The sequence below is a fragment of the Oncorhynchus gorbuscha genome, unplaced genomic scaffold (genome assembly GCF_021184085.1).
Source record: "Oncorhynchus gorbuscha isolate QuinsamMale2020 ecotype Even-year unplaced genomic scaffold, OgorEven_v1.0 Un_scaffold_1172, whole genome shotgun sequence".
Lineage (NCBI taxonomy): Eukaryota > Metazoa > Chordata > Actinopteri > Salmoniformes > Salmonidae > Oncorhynchus > Oncorhynchus gorbuscha.
Window position 1 is genome coordinate 22501 of NW_025746032.1, and position 19918 is coordinate 42418.

The 19918-nt window shown below is 43.7% G+C and overlaps 1 pseudogene; it reads right to left on the reverse strand.

Moving 5' to 3' along the window:
• LOC124021698 overlaps positions 1 to 17677 on the reverse strand; it is a 38360-nt pseudogene extending 20683 nt beyond the window's left edge.
• Positions 17678 to 19918: the final 2241 nt, after the last annotated feature.

Below are 19918 nucleotides of genomic sequence, written 5' to 3' on the forward strand. Positions count from 1 at the left end.
AGCCTGGCGGTGCTGCAGGTACATATCTACTATATAATATAACTCCTGATCTATCACCTCAGCCTGGCGGTGCTGCAGGTACATATCTACTATATAATATAACTCCTGCTCTATCATCTCAGCCTGGCAGTGCTACACATCTACTATATAATATAACTCCTGCTCTATCATCTCAGCCTGGCGGTGCTGCAGGTACATATCTACTATATAATATAACTCCTGATCTATCACCTCAGCCTGGCGGTGCTGCAGGTACATATCTACTATATAATATAACTCCTGCTCTATCATCTCAGCCTCTACATCATCTCCTGATCTATCATCTCAGCCTGGCGGTGCTGCAGGTACATATCTACTATATAATATAACTCCTGCTCTATCATCTCAGCCTGGCAGTGCTACATATCTACGATATAATATAACTCCTGCTCTATCATCTCAGCCTGGCGGTGCTACATATCTACTATATAATATAACTCCTGCTCTATCATCTCAGCCTGGCGGTGCTACATATCTACTATATAATATAACTCCTGCTCTATCATCTCAGCCTGGCGGTGCTGCAGGTACATATCTACGATATAATATAATTCCTGCTCTATCATCTCAGCCTGGTGGTGCTGCAGGTACATATCTACTATATAATATAACTCCTGCTCTATCATCTCAGCCTGGCGGTGCTGCAGGTACAGTAGGTATATCTAGTGTAGTGTATATCTACTAGATAATATAACTCACTCCTGCTCGATCATCTCAGCCTGGGGGTGCTGCAGGCGTTTTGCGTCAACGGCGTCCTCATCCAGGCCTTGCAGCAGCTCCAGAGAGCTTAGGATGCGCTTGTTGGTGTCGTCCTGGTACAGAGGCTGCTTGCCCTCGTTGATCTTACTCACATCCTGATACAACACAGAGCAGTCAAATGTTTTCATGTGATATTGTCAAAGACATTGAGAGCCACACAGAGCCCATTAGGATAATGCAAACAGTCTGCCAGAGCCACCAATAGGATGTTGTTGTTGCATTATCAAAAGATATGACCCTATCATAAGGTTCTGTGACGTTCTATGAAGTTCTGAGGTTCTATGCGGTTCCACGCAGTTCTATGAGGTTCTACGATGTTATGTGATGATCTTTGAGATTCTATCCAGTTCTGTGTGGTTTTATGATGTTCTAAACGGTTCTACGAGGTTCTGTGTGATGCGGTTCTTTACCTTGTTGAGGTTCTGCTCCGTCTCAAGGATGAGCTTCTCCACCTTGTCAGCGTTCTTCTGCAGCTTCTCAATCAGTGCAGACAGCTCAGAGGAGGGCGCCCTGGAATGAGGAGGTGACAACAGTTTTTAGTCATTGAACTTATACAGAGCGACTTACATTCAACCGAAGTGGGTCAAAACAACCATATATGACTGTCGTTGCATTCCACCGAAGTGGGTCAAAACAACCATATATGACTGTCGTTGCATTCCACCGAAGTGGGTCAAAACAGCCATATATGACTGTCGTTGCAAATAAAACATTCTTCAAAACGTTCTTCTAGATCTGGGATGGACATCTCCAGTCCTCTGGGGCCTGATTGGTGTCACACTTTGTCCCCAGCTAACACACCTGACTCCAATAATCAACTCATCATGATCTTCAGTTTAGAACGCAATTAGTTTAAATCAGCTGTGTTTGCTAGGGATGATGGGGAATAGTGTGACCCCCCCATACAGACCATCTAAGGGGAGAAGACACCAGTTAGTTCTACATACAGACGCTCTCAGGGGAGAAGACACCAGTTAGTTCTACAAACAGACCCTCTCAGGGGAGAAGACACCAGTTAGTTCTACAAACAGACCCTCTCAGGGGAGAAGACACCAGTTAGTTCTACATACAGACCCTCTCAGGGAGAAGACACCAGTTAGTTCTACAAACAGACCCTCTCAGGAGTGACACCAGTTAGTTCTACAAACAGACCACTCTCAGGGAGAGGGACCAGTTAGTTCTACATACAGATGCTCTGAGGGGAGAAGACACCAGTTAGTTCTACATACAGACCATCTCAGGAGAAGACACCAGTTAGTTCTACATACAGATGCTCTGAGGAGAGACAACAGTTAGTTCTAAAACCCTCTCAGGGGAGAAGACACCAGTTAGTTCTACATACAGACCTCTCAGAGGAGAAGACACCAGTTAGTTCTACATACAGACTCTCTCAGGGGAGAAGACAAAAAATGTTAGTTCTACATGCAGACTCTCTCAGGGAGAAGACAACTCTTCTACAGACTGCTCTCAGGAGAAGACACCAGTTAGTTCTACATACAGACTCTCTCAGGGAAAGACACCAGTTAGTTCTACATACAGACTCTCTCAGGGGAGAAGACACCAGTTAGTTCTACATACAGACCCTCCAGTCAGGGGAACTAAGCACCAGTTTTCTACATACAGACTCTCTCAGGGGAGAAGACACCAGTTAGTTCTACATACAGACCCTCTCAGGGAGAAGACACCAGTTAGTTCTACATACAGACGATCTGTCAGTGCTGTTCCAGAAAGACCACTGTTAGGTTACAGGGATAGTTCAGTTGGGTGAACGATGCCTTTAAAAAAGGAAAGAGTCTGCAGTGACCGTATCATCTTAAAACCTTTAGAGACCATCTGTGGTTCTGTTCAGAGTACAAAATGGACTTGAGCAACAGAACATTAAAACCGGGCCTCATAATGTGGGCCTACACAAGTAAACAGGACCTTACGTTGATGCTTTCCCCAATCGGGGACTGGAGCTTTAAACTTTAACAAAAAATGTTCACTTTGACATGCTAACGTCGACTGAGGGATAAAATCAACTCTTCAGACTGTTATGAATGAAAGACGGATCCAGTCAGTAACTAAGCTCCAGTCTTCATCTTAGTAACAGACTCAGTCAGGATTAACACAGCTCTTCAGACTGTTATGAATGAAAGACGGATCCAGTCAGTAACTTGTCTCCAGTCTTCATCTTAGTAACAGACTCAGTCAGGATTAACACAGCTCTTCAGACTGTTATGAATGAAAGACGGATCCAGTCAGTAACTAAGCTCCAGTCTTCATCTTAGTAACAGACTCAGTCAGGATTAACACAGCTCTTCAGACTGTTATGAATGAAAGACGGATCCAGTCAGTAACTAAGCTCCAGTCTTCATCTTAGTAACAGACTTGTCAGGACTTAACACAGCTCTTCTGCCGTGTTATGAATGAATGAAGTCAGTAACTAAGCTCCAGTCTTCATCTTAGTAACAGACTCAGTCAGGATTAACTAACCTCTGAATGAAGTGCACTTGCCTTGGTAGCTGTCCATTCACCGTCTGTCTGACGTGTGACTGAATGAAGTGCACTTGCCTTGTCGTCCACTTCACCGTCTGTCTGCCGTGTCTGCTAACCCTGAATGAAGTGCACTTGCCTTGTCGTCCACTTCACCGTCTGTCTGCCGTGTCTGCTAACCCTGAATGAAGTGCACTTGCCTTGTCGTCCACTTCACCGTCTGTCTGCCGTGTCTACTAACCCTGAATGAAGTGCACTTGCCTTGTCGTCCACTTCACCGTCTGTCTGCCGTGTCTGCTAACCCTGAATGAAGTGCACTTGCCTTGTCGTCCACTTCACCGTCTGTCTGCCGTGTCTACTAACCCTGAATGAAGTGCACTTGCCTTGTCGTCCACTTCACCGTCTGTCTGCCGTGTCTACTAACCCTGAATGAAGTGCACTTGCCTTGTCGTCCACTTCACCGTCTGTCTGCCGTGTCTACTAACCCTGAATGAAGTGCACTTGCCTTGTCGTCCACTTCACCGTCTGTCTGCCGTGTCTACTAACCCTGAATGAAGTGCACTTGCCTTGTCGTCCACTTCACCGTCTGTCTGCCGTGTCTACTAACCCTGAATGAAGTGCACTTGCCTTGTCGTCCACTTCACCGTCTGTCTGCCGTGTCTACTAACCCTGAATGAAGTGCACTTGCCTTGTCGTCCACTTCACCGTCTGTCTGCCGTGTCTGCTAACCCTGAATGAAGTGCACTTGCCTTGTCGTCCACTTCACCGTCTGTCTGCCGTGTCTGCTAACCCTGAATGAAGTGCACTTGCCTTGTCGTCCACTTCACCGTCTGTCTGCCGTGTCTGCTAACCCTGAATGAAGTGCACTTGCCTTGTCGTCCACTTCACCGTCTGTCTGCCGTGTCTACTAACCCTGAATGAAGTGCACTTGCCTTGTCGTCCACTTCACCGTCTGTCTGCCGTGTCTGCTAACCCTGAATGAACCTGAAAGCTCCCAGGGGTCAGATGACATGGGCTGCATCTCAATAGACTAATAGCTTCCTCTCCTCGTCATCTCAATAGTCTAGTAGTTTCCTCTCCTCATTTCTTCTCCTTCATCTCAATAGACTAATAGCTTCCTCTCCTCATCTCTTCTCCTTCATCTCAATAGTCTAGTAGCTTCCTCTCCTCATTTCTTCTCCTTCATCTCAATAGTCTAGTAGCTTCCTCTCCTCATCTCTTCTCCTTCATCTCAATAGTCTAGTAGCTTCCTCTCCTCATTTCTTCTCCTTCATCTCAATAGACTAATAGCTTCCTCTCCTCGTCTCCTCTCCTTCATCTCAATAGTCTAGTAGCTTCCTCTCCTCATTTCTTCTCCTTCATCTCAATAGTCTAGTAGTTTCCTCTCTTCATTTCTTCTCCTTCATCTCAATAGTCTAGTAGCTCTCCTCTCATCTCAATAGTCTAGTAGTTTCTCTCTTCATTTCTTCTCATTCATCTCAATAGTCTAGTAGTTTCCTCTCCTCATCTCTTCTCCTTCATCTCAATAGTCTAGTAGCTTCCTCTCCTCATCTCTTCTCCTTCATCTCAATAGTCTAGTAGCTTCCTCTCCTCATCTCTTCTCCTTCATCTCAATAGTCTAGTAGCTTCCTCTCCTCATCTCTTCTCCTTCATCTCAATAGTCTAGTAGCTTCCTCTCCTCGTCATCTCAATAGTCTAGTAGCTTCCTCTCCTCGTCTCTTCTCCTTCATCTCAATAGTCTAGTAGCTTCCTCTCCTCATCTCTTCTCCTTCATCTCAATAGTCTAGTAGCTTCCTCTCCTCGTCATCTCAATAGGCTAGTAGCTTCATCTCCTTCATCTCAATAGTCTAGTAGCTTCCTCTCCTCGTCTCTTCTCCTTCATCTCAATAGTCTAGTAGCTTCCTCTCCTCGTCATCTCAATAGTCTAGTAGTTTCCTCTCTTCATTTCTTCTCATTCATCTCAATAGTCTAGTAGTTTCCTCTCCTCATCTCTTCTCCTTCATCTCAATAGTCTAGTAGCTTCCTCTCCTCGTCATCTCAATAGGCTAGTAGCTTCCTCCTTGTTTCCTCTCCTTCATCTCATTAGTCTAGTGTCTTCCTCATCTCTCCTCTCCTTAATCTCAATAGTCTAGAAGCTTCCTCTCCTTGTCTCCTCATCTCCTCTCCTTAATCTCAATAGTCTAGAAGCTTCCTCTCCTTGTCTCCTCTCCTCATCTCCTCTCCTTCATCTCAATAGTCTAGAAGCTTCCTCTCATTGTCTCCTCTCCTCATCTCCTCTCCTTCATCTCAATAGTCTAGTAGCTTCCTCTCCTTTATCTACACCGATGTGAGAGCACTAGACAGGTGCATGAGTATTCCATGAGGCATCCACCACCTTTCTTCCTGTCAGTGATCTTGTGCAGGATTCCGATCTGACCGGGTCAGATCTGTACAGACTGAAGGGAGACTATTGACATCTACCCCACGGTAAGAGAAATGTTGCTGAAGCTACCAGTAGAGGCCTGTAAATCAGGCCCATCGCCAGACCAGGACAGTAACACCATTGTCTAATCTGACACACTGTCTGCATAGTGCTGTGGAAAACATTGACATTAAAACACACCTTTGTTCATACTCAGTGTAATTCATTAAATAAAACACATTGGCTCATATAACCTAGAAGTACTGCAGTGGAGGCAACAAGAGACTACAGTAGCTTGGGCACTAAGTACATTACTATTCTTCACTCATCAATGCTACCATCTTTTCCTTGCCCAACAACAACAGCAACTAGAATACTAAAGCAGAGACAGACTGATACCCCGGCTAATATTAGAAGTGTTTTCTATAAAAAGCTTTGTGCATCAGACAACGTGTCTCCAGTCTGTTTACCTGTGAGTTTAAAATGGAACACCTGCTGATCTTCCAGCCCCTGAGCCCTGTTCAGAACACCATGCAGACAGGAGACATTCCAGAACATCACACTCCCCTGTTCAGAACACCCAGCCCATCACACTAACCCCTGAGGTCTGTTCAGAACACCCCATCACACCAACCCCTGAGGTCTGTTCAGAACACCCAGCCCATCACACTAACCCCTGAGCTCTGTTCAGAACACCCAGCCCATCACACCAACCCCTCTCTGTTCAGAACACCCAGCCCATCAACCCCTGTCTGTTCAGAACACCCAGCCCATCACACTAACCCCTGAGCTCTGTTCAGAACACCCAGCCCATCACACCCATCTGTTCAGAACACCCAGCCCATCACACCAACCCCTGAGCTCTGTTCAGAACACCCAGCCCATCACACCAACCCCTGAGCTCTGTTCAGAACACCCAGCCCATCACAGAACCCCTGAGCTCTGTTCAGAACATTCCAGAACAACCCCTGAGCTCTGTTCAGAACGCCCATCACACCAACCCCTCCTTTCTGCAGACAGGAGACATTCCAGAACACACAACGTTCCTTCTGCGACACGGTTCTTAGATCACACTGTACATGCAAATAAGCTATTATAAATCATCTTTGCTTTTCATACAATACTTCACACTAGAGGTCGACCGATTAATCAGAATGGCCGACTCGTGTTTGCAATGTTCCGTTTACTAGTCCAACGCTCTAACCACCTGCCTTACATTGCACTCCACGAGGAGCCTGCGTGGCAGGCTGACTACCTGTTATGCGAGGACAGCAAGAAGGCAAGGTAAGTTGCTAGCTAGCATTAAACTTATCTTATAAAAAACAATATTAACATAATCACTGTAGTTATTTAGTGTGTCCTGTGTTGCATATAATTGATGCGGTGCCTGTTAATTTCTCATCGAATCACAGCCTACTTCGACAAACCAGTGATGATTTAACAAGCGCATTTGCGAAAAACCACTGTCGTTGCACCAATGTGTACCTAACCATAAACATCAATGCCTTTCTTTAAAATCAATAAACAACTATATATTTTTAAACCTGCATATTTAACTAGGGAAATTGTGTGACTTCTCTTGCATTCTGTGCAACAGAATCAGGGTATATGCAGCAGTTTGGGCCGCCTGGCTCGTTGAGAACTGTATGAAGTCCATTTATTCCTAACAAAAGGCCGTAATTAATTTGCCAGAATTTTATCGAATTATGACACAACATTGAAGGTTGTACAATGTAACAGCAATATTAAGACTTAGGGATGCCACCCGTTAGATAAAATACGGAACAGTTCCGTATTTCACAGAAAGAATAAACGTTTTGATTTTGAAATGAGTTTCCGGATTCTACCATTTTAATGACCAAAGGCTCGTATTTGTGCATTTTTTATGTTATAATTAAGTCTATGATTTGATAGAGCAGTCTGACTGGGCGGTGGTAGGCAGGAGCAGGCTCGTAAGCATTCATCCAAACAGCACTTTCCTGCATTTGCCAGCAGCTCTTTGCTGTGCTTTTAAAGCATTGAGCTGTTTATGACTTCAAGCCTATCAACTCCCGAGATTAGACTGGTGTAACCGATGTGAAATGGCTAGCTAGTTAGCGGGGTACGCTAATAGCGTTTCAAATGTCACTCGCTCTGAGACTTGGAGTAGTTGTTCCCCTTGCTCTGCATGGGTAACGCTGCTTTGAGTGTGGCTGTTGTCGATGTGTTCCTGGTTCAAGCCCAGATAGAAGCGAGGAGAGGAGAGGGACGGAAGCTATATTGTTTCACTGGCAATACTCAAGTGCCTATAAGAACATCCAATAGTCAAAGGTTTATGAAATACACATCGTATAGAGAGAAATAGTTCAATAATTCCTATAATAACTATAACCTAAAACTTATTACCTGGGAATATTGAAGACTCATGTTAAAAGGAACCACCAGCTTTCATATGTTCTCATGTTCTGAGCAAGGAACTTTAGCTTTCTTACATGGCACATATTGCACTTTTACTTTATTTTCCAACACTGTGTTTTTGCATTATTTCAACCAAAACCAAATTGAACATGTTTCATTATTTATTTGAGGCTAAATGTATTTTATTGATGTATTATATTAACTTAAAATAAGTGTTCATTCAGTATTGTTGTAATTGTCAATATTAATCGGTATTGGCTTTTTTTGGTCCTCCAATAATCTGTATCGGTGTTGAAAAATCATAATCGGTCGACCTCTACCACACACACACACACACACACACACACACACACACACACACACACACACACACACACACACACACACACACACACACACACACACACACACACACACACACACACACACACACACACACACACACACACACACACACACCAACTCTCTATTGAAGAGAAGACATGATGAAACATGATTGGACTCAACAGCATACATGCATCTTGTCATTGGAAGCAGTCCAGTTCGTGACTCACTCCTCTCTCATGGGAGCCTGCTGTCATTGATGGAGGAGTTGGTGAAGTGCCATCAACCAGTAAACCACATTCTGATGGCACTTAAATCAAATCAAACTTTATTTGTCACGAGCGCCGAATACAACAGGTGTAGGTAGACCTTACAGTGAAATTGCCTACTTACTACAGGCAATTTCTAAGTAAAGGACAGAACTAGTTGTAGCACAGTGTTGATCCTGGTCCTCCTGAGGACAGAACTAGTTGTAGCAGTGTTGATCCTGGTTATGATGTCCTCCTGAGGACAGAACTAGTTGTAGCACAGTGTTGATCCTGGTCCTCCTGAGGACAGAACTAGTTGTAGCAGTGTTGATCCTGGTTATGATGTCCTCCTGAGGACAGAACTAGTTGTAGCACAGTGTTGATCCTGGTCCTCCTGAGGACAGGACTAGTTGTGGCACAGTGTTGATCCTGGTCCTCCTGAGGACAGAACTAGTTGTGGCACAGTGTTGATCCTGGTCCTCCTGAGGACAGAACTAGTTGTAGCAGTGTTGATCCTGGTCCTCCTGAGGACAGAACTAGTTGTAGCAGTGTTGATCCTGGTCCTCCTGAGGACAGAACTAGTTGTAGCACAGTGTTGATCCTGGTCCTCCTGAGGACAGAACTAGTTGTAGCACAGTGTTGATCCTGGTCCTCCTGAGGACAGAACTAGTTGTGGCACAGTGTTGATCCTGGTCCTCCTGAGGACAGAACTAGTTGTAGCAGTGTTGATCCTGGTCCTCCTGAGGACAGAACTAGTTGTAGCAGTGTTGATCCTGGTCCTCCTGAGGACAGAACTAGTTGTAGCAGTGTTGATCCTGGTCCTCCTGAGGACAGAACTAGTTGTAGCACAGTGTTGATCCTGGTCCTCCTGAGGACAGAACTAGTTGTAGCACAGTGTTGATCCTGGTCCTCCTGAGGACAGAACTAGTTGTAGCACAGTGTTGATTCTGGTCCTCCTGAGGACAGAACTAGTTGTAGCACAGTGTTGATCCTGGTCCTCCTGAGGACAGAACTAGTTGTAGCACAGTGTTGATTCTGGTCCTCCTGAGGACAGAACTAGTTGTAGCACAGTGTTGATCCTGGTTGATGTCCTCCTGAGGACAGAACTAGTTGTAGCACAGTGTTGATCCTGGTCCTCCTGAGGACAGAACTAGTTGTAGCAGTGTTGATCCTGGTCCTCCTGAGGACAGAACTAGTTGTAGCACAGTGTTGACCCTGGTTATGATGTCCTCCTGAGGACAGAACTAGTTGTAGCACAGTGTTGATCCTGGTTATGATGTCCTCCTGATTGCAGAACTAGTTGTAGCAGTGTTGATCCTGGTTATGATGTCCTCCTGATTGCAGAACTAGTTGTGGCACAGTGTTGATCCTGGTCCTCCTGAGGACAGAACTAGTTGTAGCAGTGTTGATCCTGGTCCTCCTGAGGACAGAACTAGTTGTAGCACAGTGTTGATCCTGGTCCTCCTGAGGACAGAACTAGTTGTAGAGTATTGTTGTAGTCTGTTATCTCCAGGTTATCTCCTCCTACAGAACTGGCCCAACAGGTTCTATTCTCCTTTATGTAACAGAGAATGATGTTTAAATAACCCGCAGCCTGAGGTGATGAGGTGATGAGTGCATTGAAGAGTAAGAGTTTTATATCGTTTGATATTAGAACACCTGTTGGTTATACACATCTATCGATAGTAGTGTCTATTTCTACGTGCCTGAAGCTGGGTATTGGACTGGGGTTCTGATCAAGTCTATATAATGGTGCGGTCTTATTCAGACAGGTTGATTTATCACATAGCAGACTTGGGTTCAAATGCTTTACAAAATATTTGAAACACTTTCAGCGTTTGCTTTTGCCTGCCCGGGGTGCCAGATTAACTTTTGTGACGGTTTCATATTCTATTGGATCCATTGCGCCAGGCAAGCTCCATCAAGCCCAGAAAGAGGATATGAAAGGATTTGAACCCAGAGCTGCTATCTGATAAATCAGCCTATCTGAATAAGATCTCACTGTTTGTCAGGATTTGGCCAGGGTTGTTCCGGTTTTTGGTCACTAGATGCTTTTTGACCTTTTGTTTTCCCTTGATCCCCATTATTATTTGCACCTGTGCCTCGTTTCCCCTGATTGTATTTAAACCCTTAGTTTTCCTCAGTTATTTGCTCTGTGTTTGTGTGTTAGCACCGAGCCCTAGTATTCTGTGAACTATTGTTGATTGGACTCTCTTGTGGAATTCTGCTTTTTGTTCTTGTTTATTTATTTTTGAGTATCTTTTGAGGCTTTTTATTCTATACCACCACTACCACCTTGTGGATTTACCTTTTTGCCTGAAGGACTTCACTTTTTACTTCATTAAATACACTGTCTCAAGTACTGCTGTGTCTGCCTCATCTTCTGCCGACTATTCGTGGCTCAGTTGGTTAAGTGACTGTTTCTCACTCCGGAGACCCGGGTTCGTAACCGGGTCCTGACACTGTTGTATGGACTTGAGCAGAAATCCAGCATGTAGAAATAGACAGTAATAGATTTGTATTTATTTTTTATTTAACTAGGCAAGTCAGTTAAGAACAAATTATTTATTTTCAATGATGGCCTCAGAACAAACAGTGTTGATCCTGGTTGTGATGTCCTGCTGAGGACAGAACCAGTTGTAGGGACATGGAGTGGGGGTGGATGGAGGAGGGACGTTAACTGCCTTGTTCAAGGGCAGAACAACAGATTTGTAGCCTTGTCAGCTCGGGGAGTTGAACTTGCAACCTTTCGGTTACTAGTCCAACGCTCTAACCACTAGGCTACGCTGCCGCCCAGATATGTATAGCATTAGTAGACAGGTGTTCTAATATCAGATATGTACAGCATTAGTAGACAGGTGTTCTCATATCAGATATGTACAGCATTAGTAGACAGGTGTTCTAATATCAGATATGTACAGCATTAGTAGACAGGTGTTCTCATATCAGATATGTACAGCATTAGTAGACAGGTGTTCTAATATCAGATATGTACAGCATTAGTAGACAGGTGTTCTCATCAGATATGTACAGCATTAGTAGACAGGTGTTCTAATATCAGATATGTACAGCATTAGTAGACAGGTGTTCTAATATCAGATATGTATAGCATTAGTAGACAGGTGTTCTAATATCAGATATGTACAGCATTAGTAGACAGGTGTTCTCATATCAGATATGTATAGCATTAGTAGACAGGTGTTCTCATATCAGATATGTATAGCATTAGTAGACAGGTGTTCTCATATCAGATATGTACAGCATTAGTAGACAGGTGTTCTAATATCAGATATGTACAGCATTAGTAGACAGGTGTTCTCATATCAGATATGTATAGCATTAGTAGACAGGTGTTCTCATATCAGATATGTATAGCATTAGTAGACAGGTGTTCTCATATCAGATATGTACAGCATTAGTAGACAGGTGTTCTCATATCAGATATGTACAGCATTAGTAGACAGGTGTTCTCATATCAGATATGTATAGCATTAGTAGACAGGTGTTCTCATATCAGATATGTATAGCATTAGTAGACAGGTGTTCTCATATCAGATATGTACAGCATTAGTAGACAGGTGTTCTAATATCAGATATGTACAGCATTAGTAGACAGGTGTTCTAATCTCAGATATGTATAGCATTAGTAGACAGGTGTTCTCATATCAGATATGTACAGCATTAGTAGACAGGTGTTCTAATCTCAGATATGTATAGCATTAGTAGACAGGTGTTCTCATATCAGATATGTACAGCATTAGTAGACAGGTGTTCTCATATCAGATATGTACAGCATTAGTAGACAGGTGTTCTCATATCAGATATGTACAGCATTAGTAGACAGGTGTTCTCATATCAGATATGTATAGCATTAGTAGACAGGTGTTCTCATATCAGATATGTATAGCATTAGTAGACAGGTGTTCTCATATCAGATATGTACAGCATTAGTAGACAGGTGTTCTAATATCAGATATGTAATATGTACAACTGTTTGCTTATGTGACCTTTCAAGGCATTCACAGTTTGATTAAATCATAGGTTGAGGTTTCCATGCCCCGGCTTGACATTTGAATTAAATCATAAATTATAGTCCTTGTCATATCTATTCAAAAATCAGTGGGATTGCATTGCACACTGTGCAAAGAGTCTGGGTGTTTTCAACCACTGACAAACGGCTGGATTCTTGTGAAACTGGCATTGGCTCCAACTGGGGCAAAATGCCATGATGCCCCTGGTTCCAACTGGGGCAAAATGACATGATGCCCCTGGTTCCAACTGGGGCAAAATGACATGATGCCCCTGGTTCCAACTGGGGCAAAATGCCATGATGCCCCTGGTTCCAACTGGGGCAAAATGACATGATGCCCCTGGTTCCAACTGGGGCAAAATGACACGATGCCCCTGGTTCCAACTGGGGCAAAATGACACGATGCCCCTGGTTCCAACTGGGGCAAAATGACATGATGCCCCTGGCTCCAACTGGGGCAAAATGACACGATGCCCCTGGTTCCAACTGGGGCAAAATGACACGATGCCCCTGGTTCCAACTGGGGCAAAATGACACGATGCCCCTGGTTCCAACTGGGGCAAAATGACACGATGCCCCTGGTTCCAACTGGGGCAAAATGCCATGATGCCCCTGGTTCCAACTGGGGCAAAATGACATGATGCCCCTGGTTCCAACTGGGGCAAAATGACCATGATGCCCCTGGTTCCAACTGGGGCAAAATGACCATGATGCCCCTGGTTCCAACTGGGGCAAAATGACATGATGCCCCTGGTTCCAACTGGGGCAAAATGACATGATGCCCCTGGTTCCAACTGGGGCAAAATGACATGATGCCCCTGGTTCCAACTGGGGCAAAATGACATGATGCCCCTGGTTCCAACTGGGGCAAAATGACCATGATGCCCCTGGTTCCAACTGGGGCTAAATGATATGATGTCCACAGTTTTTATACCACAAATGGTTCTCTTTAGATTCACAGCCCAGCTCTCACTGTAGGACTTAATGTGAGCCATTAGGGTTATCCATCGCGTCTCATCCTTTATAGAACAAAGAGGCCTCAGGCTAATAGAGTGTGTATCCTCCTTTATTAAACCAAACCTTTCACACTTGACAGTGTGTGTGTGAGTTCAAAGGCCACGTTGAAAGGGCCCTAATGCAGCGCTATGTATTTTTTAACCAGTCGTAGTGTGTGTTTTACACAGCTGATTTCAATGATCAACGCTGGATGATGAGTTGGTTAGTTGAATGGGCTGTGTAGCGTGTTAGGACAGAGTCGGGGTAACCCTGGCCTAAAGGAAAGAGTACGCCTATAGAATGCCCTGGAAAGTACATTCGGGAGAGTTCTTATGACACAGTCATAGCAATAAGATGGCTGGCTAGCCTAGCGGTTCAGATCAAATCAAATGTTATTGGTCACATACACGTGTTTAGCAGATGTTATTGCTACAGTTTGTATTAAAGGGATGGATGGCCTGGGGGAACCTGGTCTACAGTTTGTATTAAAGGGATGGATGGCCTGGGGGAGGTGGACCTCTGGTCTACAGTTTGTATTAAAGGGATGGATGGCCTGGGGGAGGTGGACCTCTGGTCTACAGTTTGTATTAATGGGATGATGGCCTGGGGGAGGTGGACCTCTGGTCTACAGTTTGTATTAAAGGGATGGATGGCCTGGGGAGGTGGACCTCTGGTCTACAGTTTGTATTAAAGGGATGGATGGCCTGGGGGAGGTGGACCTCTGGTCTACAGTTTGTATTAAAGGGATGGATGGCCTGGGGGAGGTGGACCTCTGGTCTACAGTTTGTATTAAAGGGATGACCTGGGGGAGGTGGACCTCTGGTCTACAGCTTTCTATTAGAAGGATGCCAACAAACATTGTTCCAATATGCTGAACATCTTATATATTATTATTATATTATTATATTATATTATTATATTATATTATTATATTATATATTATATTTGATTTATTTTGATTGAACCTTTATTTAACCAGAGAGATGTGTGTTGGACACACATCTCTCCGAATAAGGAGTAAAGTATTTCCAAGGAGAGGGAGAGAGGGACAAATTGTAACCAGAAGGTAACTATGAGTCTTTGAGGTTATGGAGGGAGGATGAACCCCAACAACCAAGGCCCACTCCTTCAAATATGATGAGATCCAGATGAACTTCCCAAACAACCAAGGCCCAGATCAGACAAACCCTTCCTAGACCCCAACTCCTTCAAATATGAACTTCCCAAACAACCAAGGCCCAGATAAGACAAACCCTTCCTAGACCCCAACTCCTTCAAATATGAACTTCCCAAACAACCAAGGCCCAGATCAGACAAACCCTTCCTAGACCCCAACTCCTTCAAATATGAACTTCCCAAACAACCAAGGCCCAGATCAGACAAACCCTTTCTAGACCCCAACTCCTTCAAATATGAACTTCCCAAACAACCAAGGCCCAGATCAGACAAACCCTTTCTAGACCCCAACTCCTTCAAATATGAACTTCCCAAACAACAAAGGCCCAGATCAGATCCATTAGGGTCCCTAGGCCCTCCAGTATGAATGAATAGATCTGTGAAGGAGTAGGAGCTAAGGGAAGGTACTAGGAACCTAAATGGAACTGGGCCCATGTGTCCGTTCTGTTTCGGGTTCAGAAAGTTGAAACGTTCACAGCGTTACAGAATACAGCCACACTACATAGATCATCACTGTTCACTAGCCTCCAGCTGATAGGAGACTCATGTCTGCTGTAGTACTTCTATCTGCAAATCTCTGAGGAGACCACCAATAACCCTGATCTGACTCAATCAAGATCTATTGAACACCCTTAAGACCACCAATAACTCTGATTAAATCACTGCCCCCAGGAAGTTGTGATGTGTTGACCCACATTAAATAACTGCAGCCAGACGTTGTGATGCATTTTCTAAAAATCCTGGTTGGAGGACTCCGGATTCCCTCTTGATTCCATTAATCCTACAACCAGCATTTCGGGAAAATCAGGGAATTTTGCAACCCTACACATAAATTACATACGCCCACACCCACACACATGCATGCAAGCATGCACGCACACACACGCCCACACACACAATGTGTGTGGTTTTCATTATTCCAACATTGTGTCTGACTCATACGTTGAAACATAAAAGCCTCATTCACTAACTAGAAACAGTTTTAAGCAGCTTGCTAGGCCTTTCCTTCAATATCAGAGAAGATACATTCCCTTCTTTACTGAAGTCAATGATGAGCCTCCCATTAAGGCTTTGTCCCAAACAGCTCCCTATTCTCAAAGGGCTCTGGTCAAAAGTAGTGCACTAATTAGGGAATAGGGTGCCATTGGCCATAGGGCTCTGGTCAAACGTAGTGCACTAATTAGGGAATATGGTGCCCATTTGGGACGTAGCCCGTCCCAGAGCCATACACCATCCCAGAGCCATACACCATCCCAGAGCCATACACCGTCCCAGAGCCATACACCGTCCCAGAGCCATACACCGTCCCAGAGCCATACACCATCCCAGAGCCATACACCATCCCAGAGCCATACACCATCCCAGAGCCATACACCATCCTAGAGCCATACACCATCCCAGAGCCATACATTACATAGATAACCATTGGAAACAGATTAGCTAGCTAACCTCTCATGTTCCAAGCCAAAGGAGTGTTGTTATTACTAGGTGGCCCGGACTCTATCCTGCCCTCCTCCTCCCTCCTCCTCCTCCTACTCTCACTTGACGAGTGACAACCTGCATGCTCTGTGCTCTCTCTGTTCAGAGACACTGACTTACAACCCATATTAAACCCTATATAGTGCACTACTTTTGACCAAGGCCCATAGAGCCGTGATCCCTATATAGTGCACTACTTTTGACCAGGGTCCATAGGGCTCTGTTCCCTATATAGAGCACTACTTTAGACCAGAGCCCATAGGGGTATAGTGTGCGGTGTGGGATGCATACACTGACTGCCCCAGAGAAGATCCAGTATAGCAAGTTCCTGAAGTGAGAGTGAAAAGTGACAGTTGAAAATGTTGATAAATATTTGGAGATTTTTTTGGGGGGCAGCTCGTCACTAGGTAGGTGGGAGTGCATGGTGAAACACCTCACTGTATAATTATATAGGGATTTATATTGTTTATATGAACAAAGAGACGACTGGATTCAATTTCTTTTTTTTTGCCCGATACAGTAGCCTGATATTTTACTATATTTCGGCAAAAGTGAGGTCAATACTTTCTTTAAGTGAAAAGTAGTTGAACAGGACTGGGTTGAAGTCCATCACCGTGTATTCCCTCACTCTACCCCGAAAGCCAAAGTTATCAAACCAGTTACTGACACTAACATACAGCCACGCCCTCTGGTCAAGTTAATAAAAGGACGTTCAAGTGTATAAACTAAGGCTACACAAAACAATATCATTAAAAGCCATTTACCAGAGTTGAATAAACTTTGGAATATGACTTAACCCCCCATGCAACGTGGCTTAATTTATTGTATTACATAGTATTACAATGTCCCAGAAGTGTCGTCAAGTTATAAAATACGCATTATCATAAACGATCATAAATATAATCCTGAAGCATACTGACAGTGTTGTCAATTTGTCAAACGTCCCAACTTCACTTTATCTTTCCTAATGCGACATTAAAATAAACTTGCACAGTGATTACAAAGTTACAACTCGCTATTTATAACCACCAAGACAACTTTTAACATAGAAACAACTGCTCACTTTTTCGTTTGCGTGATGGTCACGCTCTTCGAGGGTTTTTTCTTGAACATTTTGCCAGCGGGACGACTCGGATTCTTCTCCCGTAAACACCTGTCTCTTCTTGTGCTTCTCTCTGTGAAGATATCCCGTGGGGAGAGGTGAGACGTCTTTCTGAGTTCTCTGGTATGTTCTCTCTCTTCCTCGGACAGGTAGGTATGCCCCAGTACGCTCCACACACACAAATGGGAAAGTCAAATGATGAGATTCGGCGACGCCCACTAGCGCTAATTCCTTCCAGCAGTCAGTCAGCACAGGAAAAGTGATCCGCAGTAAAGGAGGGGGTGCTGTGGATTTCTCCCTGTATGTGTTGCATACCTGTCACCTATGAACGCGTGGGCGGGGCTGGTTTTATGCTTTTCCATACAGGTTACAGGTGGATACCGCACCTTTTAGGTATGGACATTGCTACCATGTTATCAACACATTGCCATTTGCTCAGATGAAAATGCAACTACCAGTGTTTGAGAGAGCAGTCAACGCAGTGTTCAAAAGCAAATCTATGACGTTGTTATTACAGGTCAGACTGTAATACATTGATATATCGGTTACAGGTCAGACTGTAATACATTGATATATCGGTTACAGTTCAGACTGTAATACATTGATATATCGGTTACAGGTCAGGATGTAATACATTGATATATCGGTTACAGGTCAGGCTGTAATACATTGATATATTGGCTACAGGTCAGACTGTAATACATTGATATATTGGTTACAGGTCAGGCTGTAATACATTGATATATTGGCTACAGGTCAGGCTGTAATATATTGATATATTGGCTACAGGTCAGACTGTAATACATTGATATATTGGTTACAGGTCAGACTGTAATACATTGATATATTGGCTACAGGTCAGACTGTAATACATTGATATATTGGTTACAGGTCAGGATGTAATACATTGATATATTGGTTACAGGTCAGGGTGTAATACATTGATATATTGGTTACAGGTCAGACTGTAATACATATTGGTTACAGGTCAGACTGTAATATATTGATATATTGGTTACAGGTCAGGATGTAATATATTGATATATTGGCTACAGGTCAGGCTGTAATACATTGATATATTGGTTACAGGTCAGACTGTAATATATTGATATATTGGTTACAGGTCAGGGTTTAATACATTGATATATTGGTTACAGGTCAGACTGTAAGACTTTGATATATTGGCTACAGGTCAGGGTGTAATACATTGATATATTGGTTACAGGTCAGACTGTAATACATTGATATATTGGTTACAGGTCAGACTGTAATACATTGATATATTGGTTACAGGTCAGGCTGTAATACATTGATATATTGGCTACAGGTCAGACTGTAATACATTGATATATTGGTTACAGGTCAGGGTGTAATACATTGATATATTGGCTACAGGTCAGGGTGTAATACATTGATATATTGGCTACAGGTCAGGATGTAATACATTGACACAAGTTGAGGCACTGCATCTCAGTGCTTGAGGCGTCATTACAGACACCCTGGTTCGAATCCAGGCTGTATCACAATCGGCCGTGATTGGGAGTCATATAGGGCGGTGCACAATTGGCCCAGCGTCGTCCGGGTTTGGCCGGGGTAGGCCGTCGTTGTAAATAAGAATTTGTTCTTAACTGACTTAGCTAAATAAAGGTTAAATAAAAAATAAATAAAACAATTACATTTAAAATGTTGGACCAGTTGACCATTATCAGAAGTAGTGTGTGTCTTAATATAGTGTCACAGTGTTGACCATGGTTCTGAGGGGGAGGAGTTATAATGTGTCTTAATATACTGTAACAGTGTTGACCATGGTTCTGAGGGGGAGGAGTTATAATGTGTCTTAATATAGTGTCACAGTGTTGACCATGGTTCTGAGGGGGAGGAGTTATAATGTGTCTTAATATAGTGTAACAGTGTTGACCATGGTTCTGAGGGGGAGGAGTTATAATGTGTCTTAATATAGTGTAACAGTGTTGACCATGGTTCTGAGGGGGAGGAGTTATATTGTGTCATAATATACTGTAAAAGTGTTGACCATGGTTCTGAGGGGGAGGAGTTATAGTGTGTCATAATATAGTGTCACAGTGTTGACCATGGTTCTGAGGGGGAGGAGTTATAATGTGTCATAATATAGTGTAACAGTGTTGACCATGGTTCTGAGGGGGAGGAGTTATAGTGTGTCATAATATACTGTAACAGTGTTGACCATGGTTCTGAGGGGGAGGAGTTATAGTGTGTCATAATATAGTGTCACAGTGTTGACCATGGTTCTGAGGGGGAGGAGTTATAATGTGTCATAATATAGTGTAACAGTGTTGACCATGGTTCTGAGGGGGAGGAGTTATTGTGTGTCATAATATAGTGTCACAGTGTTGACCATGGTTCTAGTTGACCAATGGTGGGGTAGCTACATTGTAACCATGGAGACAGAACAGCATATGTTACTCCTCTCTCAGCTATGGAACCCAAGTGTGACTCGACAACAAGGACACTCC